The sequence below is a fragment of the Rutidosis leptorrhynchoides genome, chromosome 1 (assembly GCF_046630445.1).
Source record: "Rutidosis leptorrhynchoides isolate AG116_Rl617_1_P2 chromosome 1, CSIRO_AGI_Rlap_v1, whole genome shotgun sequence".
NCBI lineage: Eukaryota > Viridiplantae > Streptophyta > Magnoliopsida > Asterales > Asteraceae > Rutidosis > Rutidosis leptorrhynchoides.
The window spans coordinates 582502361-582509453 of NC_092333.1; the positions used below are offsets into that span (position 1 = coordinate 582502361).

The window sequence follows — 7093 nt, forward strand, 5'->3', positions numbered from 1 at the left end:
GATGTCATGCCTAAACGGGCATCACAAGAATATTGTGTCATGTAAGACAAAATTGCTACTAAGGTAGTTAAATAACTTGGTTTTTGATAGAAATTTCAGCACTAAAGTACCATGAGGAAATCCCTTTGAGGCATGGCATTCATGAATAAAACACGTTTTTTATTTTGCTTCTCAGGTTAGAGATGCAACTTCAGCACCAAAATATCACGAGAAAATCCCTAGGCTTTTAATTTTGAGGTTCTGCTCCGTTGTAAGTTAGACATGTTTGATCTTCTGGAGTTTGTGTTTGGTTTTCAGGTTCAGACACTTGCATATTTAACCCTTATTGGTACATAGTCCGTGTTTACATATCTTAGTTGTGCAGTTACTTGCCATCCAATTGGTCTTATGCTAATAATAAGTATGACAATCTATTTTTCACTTTTCTTGTTTTTTTGTTGTTATCTACCTTTTTGCTTAAATTTTAGCTGCTTAGTTGAATTTAAGTAAAACATAGATAACAAAAAACCAAGAAAAGTGAAATACAGATTGCCATACTTATTAGCATATGGCCAAGTGGACTTTAGCCCAAACATTTAAAAATGAATTTATAAATGACAAGTAACTGCAAAACTAAGATATGCAAACACGGACACCGTACCAATAAGGGTTGAATAAACCAAACACAAAGTTTAGAAAATCAAACATGTCTAATTTACATCGGAAAGAAACCTTAAAATTAGCCGAAAGCCTAGGGATGTCCTCGTGATATTTTAGTGCTGAAATTGCACCTCAAACATGAGAATCAAAATAAGAAACGTGCGTTATTCAGGGAATGCCATGCCTAAAAGGGCATCACAAGAATATTGTGTCATGTAAGACAAAATTGCTACTAAGGTAGTTAAATAACTTGCTTTTTGATAGAAATTTCAGCACTAAAATACCATGAGGAAATCCTTAGGCTTGCAGCTGATTTTGAGGTTCGTGCTCGATGCAAGTTAGACATGTTTGATCTTGTAGAATTTGTGTTTGGCGTTTAGGTTCGCACACTACCATATTTGACCCTTATTGGTACGGTATCTATGTTTGCATATCTTTGTTTTGCAGGTAATTGTCATTTATAAATGTATTTTAAGTCTTTGGTTCAAAATCTAGCTGGCCATATGCTAATAACGTATGGCAATCTATCTTTCATCTTTCTTGTTTATTTTGTTATATACCTTTTGCTTAAATTTTAGTGTCTTAGTTATTTTTATATTTGGTGATAACACCTACGCAAGAAGACAACATCAAGAATTAGCGTGAGAACATTGTTCTTGCGTTAGCAAATGCCCACTCATGGCTTGGTATACCTGTGGAAGCTGAAGCTGATCCTGTGAGTTAATTTAATTTGTTTCTGCACAGTTAATGGGATGTTGTTGATCCATGATTCACAAGTTCTGTAGAATATAGATGAGAGAGATGTTACTGAAGTCTTAGGTTTTGGACATTACATCAGATGGTTCAAATATTTGCGCATACGTCTTGTCTGTAATAGGTGACTTACGTGCATTGTTTACTTTTATGTTCATCAGATGGTACACCTTGCTAAACCATCACAAGATAGTGATATCATTACAAGAGGTCTCATTTTCGAATCTTGTGGTGGCCTGGGAAGCGTAATCCTAATGGAATGTGTATATTAGAGTATGAGTTTGGATTACTCGCTCTCTCGGGTAACCCGAACATGGATAAACCTTATAAATTTGTAAGTTAGTTGGTATACCTTGCTAAATAAATATATTTTTTTTATAGGATGCAAGCCAATAATAAGGGCAGGAAGCTTATCTTGGTGGAAGCGTAATCGTGATGGAATGCGTATATTAGAGTATGTGTTTGGATTAGTTGCTCTTCCGGGTAACCCGAAGTGGAATAAACCTTATAAATTTATAACTTAGTTGGTATACCTTGCTAAATAAATAAATTGTTTCTTTTGATAGGATACATGCCAATAATAAGAACATGAAGCTTATCTTGGTTTCACTATACTTTTAATTTGGGGTGAAGCCACAAATGTGCGCATTCTTCCGGAATGCATTTGCTTTATATTCCACGATGTAAGCCTTGTGTTTCTTTTCGTGGATCGTTTTGTTAAACTAATACTCTTACATTTGTTGTGCTTCAATTAATATTTCTTTCTAACATTGTGAAAATTAGTAAATACTTTGTATAATCTAGATGGCTAAGGAGTTGGATACAACTTTGGATGGTGGAGAAGAAGCTACTCCCGCTCCTAGTTGTATTGGTGAATCCGATTTAGTGTCCTTTCTGGCGCAAGTTATTTAACCTATCTATGACACATTGTCAAAGGTCTATAAAGCTCTGTATAACTCAACCGATGTACAAATATGTAAGCTATAAATACAAACAATTAAAGCTAAAAGTAGTATAGTGCTCGCCCCCTCAATTCTGCTTAAAAACCACGAAAACCATCACGAATCACCCGGGACCAGGGCTAGACCTATGCCAACGGCACACTCAAAGGCGTCACCAAGGACGGGGGAGGGTGTAAGAGCGTTGGCAGTCCTCTTTGTATCTGATCACTAGTTTGAATTTTTGCTGTGTACATTGTTTGACCTTTTACTTTGTCATTGAGTTTGGAGCAAAATCGTGTTTTGTACAACAGGAAGCTGCTAGAAACAATAATGGTAAAGTTGTCCACTCAGCATGGCGGAGTTATGATGATTTCGATGAATATTTCTGGTAGGTATCTGTGAAATATAATTCTTATGTTAGTATGTCTAAGAGCTTGTACTTCATCATATTATTTCAGGTCACGTGCGTGCTTGAAGTGAAGCTGGCCTATGAAGAAAGATTAACCTTTTCTTCGATGACCCAAACTTACAAATAGGGTCATTCAGTTTTTGAAATATTTGTAGACTTGTAGTCATCCATCCATCTAGTCTTTATGCTGTGATCTGGTTTTGTGCGACCGTTTTAATTTCTGTCCGATTAATAACACTGGCAAAAGCAATTATGTTGAGTATCGAAGTTTTCATCATTTGTGGATGTTTTTGATTGTCATGTTTCAGGTAGACTTCAATTAAAAACTTTTTTTTTCATGTCTGTGCGATATTGGTTAAGAATACGGAGTATTAACTAAAATTGTTCATGTTCTATCAGGGATTGAATATTGTAGCATCCAATGATGCGAAACTGAATTTCAAAACTCTGAAAACTTTGCTTAGCATTAGTCCAACCTATGCTATTCTGAAGTTTCTAGAATGTGAGGAGTTATTTATGTTGCGATTCTCTTAGTGTGCATTATGTTTATGCTACCTTATATTAATTTTATAATTGTGGGTTGATCTCGCAAATGAGTTTTTCTATAGGGTGTTAAGTGTTTCCAGTTTTGTTACAATGCAGTTTCACCTTAGCTATGTATTCTTCACCTTCTCGTTAAGAACAAAAACTCATTTTTATGCAGTGGCGAAGCCAGGATTTTTGATGAGTGGTGTCATGTGATGATGTATGATACGGTGTACTCAAGAATCATTATGTTTTTATTTTCTTTTGGCCAAAAAACAAGAATTTTGGTTAACAAAAGAGACTTCGATACACTGAAAACGTACAAACCAACAACAATCGAGCTAAAAACACGAACATCAACCTAAAAAAGTTCGCACCGAAACATAAAGACTATACAACATAAAAAAACATAATAGAAACGAATCAATCATGCAAGAACGGAAAAAAAGAGAGTAACCAATCAAACGAATGACAAACGAATTAACATAAAAAATGATTATGTAAGTTAAATATTATCTAATGTATTAATTTTAATTAATTGGGCTGTGCATTTAGTTTAAACATTACCCGATAAATGGGCTTGCGTTAAATAGAGTACTCCGTAGTTTTAAAGGTTTCTAATTCACAGCGGCTAAAAGCCATCTGAATTACTCCTCCGTAGATACTAATTTCAATTAATGGGTTCATTAACAAATGAGTGGGGTCATATTTGTGGAGTCTAAAATTTTTACACTATAAGACCACTCCCAACCATGACGTGCTTCCTCCCCAGGACACACCGCCACATCAGCGCCACATCAGCTTTCCCTCTCCATTTATTTTTCACTTCCTCCTCATCACACACCACTACCAACCATGACATACTTCCTCTCCATCACATACCTCACAAAATTAATTAATAAATTAAGGTACAAGTTGTTTATGCCATAGGTACAAATAAATAATGCACAAAAGTAGGTGAGAGAAAAAATATCCCGTCCTCAAATTATTATACACATGACAGAAAGCAGGACGGAAGGAAGAAAGAGAAACGAGGGCGGCCGAGGGCGGGTTGAATGCCATCGGCGCCCTCAAGGGCGAGGCTCAAGAAGGAGTGAGAACGGGGCCCGTTGGGAGTGGTCTAGTCATATGAATTTACTGGCATACACACATATTGAGTGGTGTCAATTGACCCCTCAAATTAAGTTGTGGCTCCACCACTGTTTTTATGGACGAACCATCTTACACGATGGTGCTAAGGTGTGCATAATTTCATGTCAGTTATGGTCAAAGTATTGAAACTTTTGTGTCTGCAAAGTTACATTTGTTGTTGCTCTGCAGTACCGAGCAACTAGTAGAGACTTTGTGGTTCATCATATCAAATTTGCTGATAACTACAGGCGCTATTCAAGAAGTCATTTTGTCAAGGCGTGAGTAATTTACTTATTTAGTTACTTATTGTATTATATATTTTATTGATTATTGATTGATTGATTTTGAATAATAGGCTACATGTACATGGTATATATAGATGATATAATTTGACACGTGTATACCCTCTAGTCTATGCGGATACTATTAAGTATTAAGTACATAGCCTGCTAGGTAATGAAAATATGTAAAAAAAAAAAATTCATCCTGGAAGTTGCGTTGCTTCTTAGACCAATCCCAACCATGACGTCGTCATGGGCATTTCCTCAACGCCACATCAGCTTTCTCACTCCTCCTTTCTCACCACTTCCTTCCATAACACTCTAATGACATACCATTGCCAACCATGACATATTTCCTCAAATTTTTTAATATTATTATTATTATTATTATTATTATTATTATTATTATTATTATTATTATTATTAGTGCGGAGTATTTAGTTTAGACTTTATATTATAACTAGTAAAATGGGCCCGCGCGATGCCGCGGGACCTTTCGGGTTGTATATTCATAGTTAATGGAGCGTTATGTATTTACAGAAGTAAAAACGTTTTACTACGGGTGTTTTTAAATACATGTAGTTAGTATCTAATGTACCTAATGGCCTTTTTAACGGCATGAAGATCGTGTAAAAAAAAAAGGGAAACAGAATTATCGATATGATGTAGTTAGTTTGGGGAGTTTATTATAGGTTATGGAACACTGATCTAAATACACGTAATTAGCGTTTTTTTTTTTTTGGAAGTGTCCGTGTCGCGTATAGTTAGTCTCGTTGTGTTCGTTAGATTTTTTTGAGTTGAACGGTGGGTTCGAAAAAAATTAACGCGAGCCGAGCGGGAAGATATGTCCCGTTGAGTATTGAATAGAATCCGAGGTATTTAGCGTTTTTTTAGAAGTGTCCGTTTCTCGTATAGTTAGTCTCGTTGTGTTCGTTAGATTTTTTTGAGTTGAACGGTTGGTTCGAAAAATTTTAACGCGAGTCGAGCGGAAAGGTATGTCCCGTTGAAAATATGGGTGAAGTTTAATTAAGTTTTTTTATTAAAATATTGATTTTACACTTGATACCCCTGGTTTGAGGGTTGGGATGTAACTTTTTACATTTTTTAGGGGTTGTTTTGTATTTTTTTTCCCCTTTTTTCCTTGTTGTCGTTTTTGGGGGAAATTGGGTGGGGGTTGGGATAAAACGACCAAAATTTGAGTGTTGGTTAGTATATACGGTAATGACAATAACAATTACGAGTATTATATTTAAAATGGGATTCAACTCATTTTAAAGTGTCCAGAACCAATTGCAACCACACATTTATACTCATTTTTTAATTGAAAGTGTACATAACTCATCTTCTTCCTCAAACACTTATCCCTTTTAACTTCCATTTTTGCATTTTAGTTCTACAAATCTACAAATACTCATGCTACAAATAACATATTAATACAATAAAAAGGAAAAAGGACCCACATGCTCAAGTTCTCTCCGTCCTCATTTATGCGTATCGATGAAAAATTCCAGGGCGAGCAAGCCGAGGGCGGTGGAGGGCGGCCGAGGGCGGCACCATTGCCATCGGCGCCCTCCCACGAAGTTGTTGATGACATTCCCCATCACTTGCCGATGGGAATGGTCTTATAGTTTATATTGCATATGGGTACACTCAAGGAGATGCTGTCTCACACATCTTGTCGACACTAAGCAGTTGGTTCCTTGTGATTTCATGGTTCTATGCTCCGTATATCTTCAACCCATCTGGTTTTGAGTGGCAAAAGTATGTTTGATTCATTAACCTCGTTTTACTTTCTTGAGTTTACAGTCTTATTATTATTATATGCTCCTACATTTTGATTATACTATCGTATGAGCAGGTTTGTTGGAGACTTTAATGATTGGATAGGTTGGCTTCTCTGCAAAGGTGGTGTTGGGCTCAAAGGAGACAACAGTTGGGAATCTTGGTGGGATGAAGAACAGGTTTGTTATCTTACACTATACTGATGTAATATAATGATGTTATGAAAATTATATAGTATATTTACGGAAATACAACTGTATGAGTGGTTATTCCACTCAAATCTCATTTATCATCACCATGAGTAATATTATTTTCAATCATTCAATGTATGTATGTGCCGAACTTTGAATAAGTTTTTTTGCGTGTATTGAAGTTCTAAAATTGTCATAATCATGTACATCTAATTTACAATTGTATGTATATAAAGAACTTCCAAAAAAATTTCTTATGTATTAAAAAAAACAGTCAAAATGCATAGTATAGATGCTTTTGGATCTTCAATACATACAATAGTAATCTGTAATTTTCAAACTTTACCTCATACAACTTGTAAAGTTTAATACATTTTCAAAACATAAATATTTATATATTTTATTTGTCATAGGCACGTATAGGCAAATATCCAGACACTC

General features: G+C 35.4%; 1 long non-coding RNA gene across 2 annotated transcripts; it reads left to right on the forward strand.

Annotated features, from left to right (window-relative positions):
* Positions 1 to 499: 499 nt before the first annotated feature.
* Positions 500 to 2996, forward strand: LOC139882787 (uncharacterized). 2 transcript variants are annotated; one of them, XR_011771812.1, is made up of 5 exons: positions 500 to 1694; positions 1774 to 1875; positions 1959 to 2075; positions 2197 to 2721; positions 2792 to 2996. It is a non-coding gene; the product is annotated as an uncharacterized lncRNA (long non-coding RNA). The 2 variants fall into 2 exon arrangements; XR_011771811.1 differs by having other exon boundaries at positions 500 to 1875.
* Positions 2997 to 7093: the final 4097 nt, after the last annotated feature.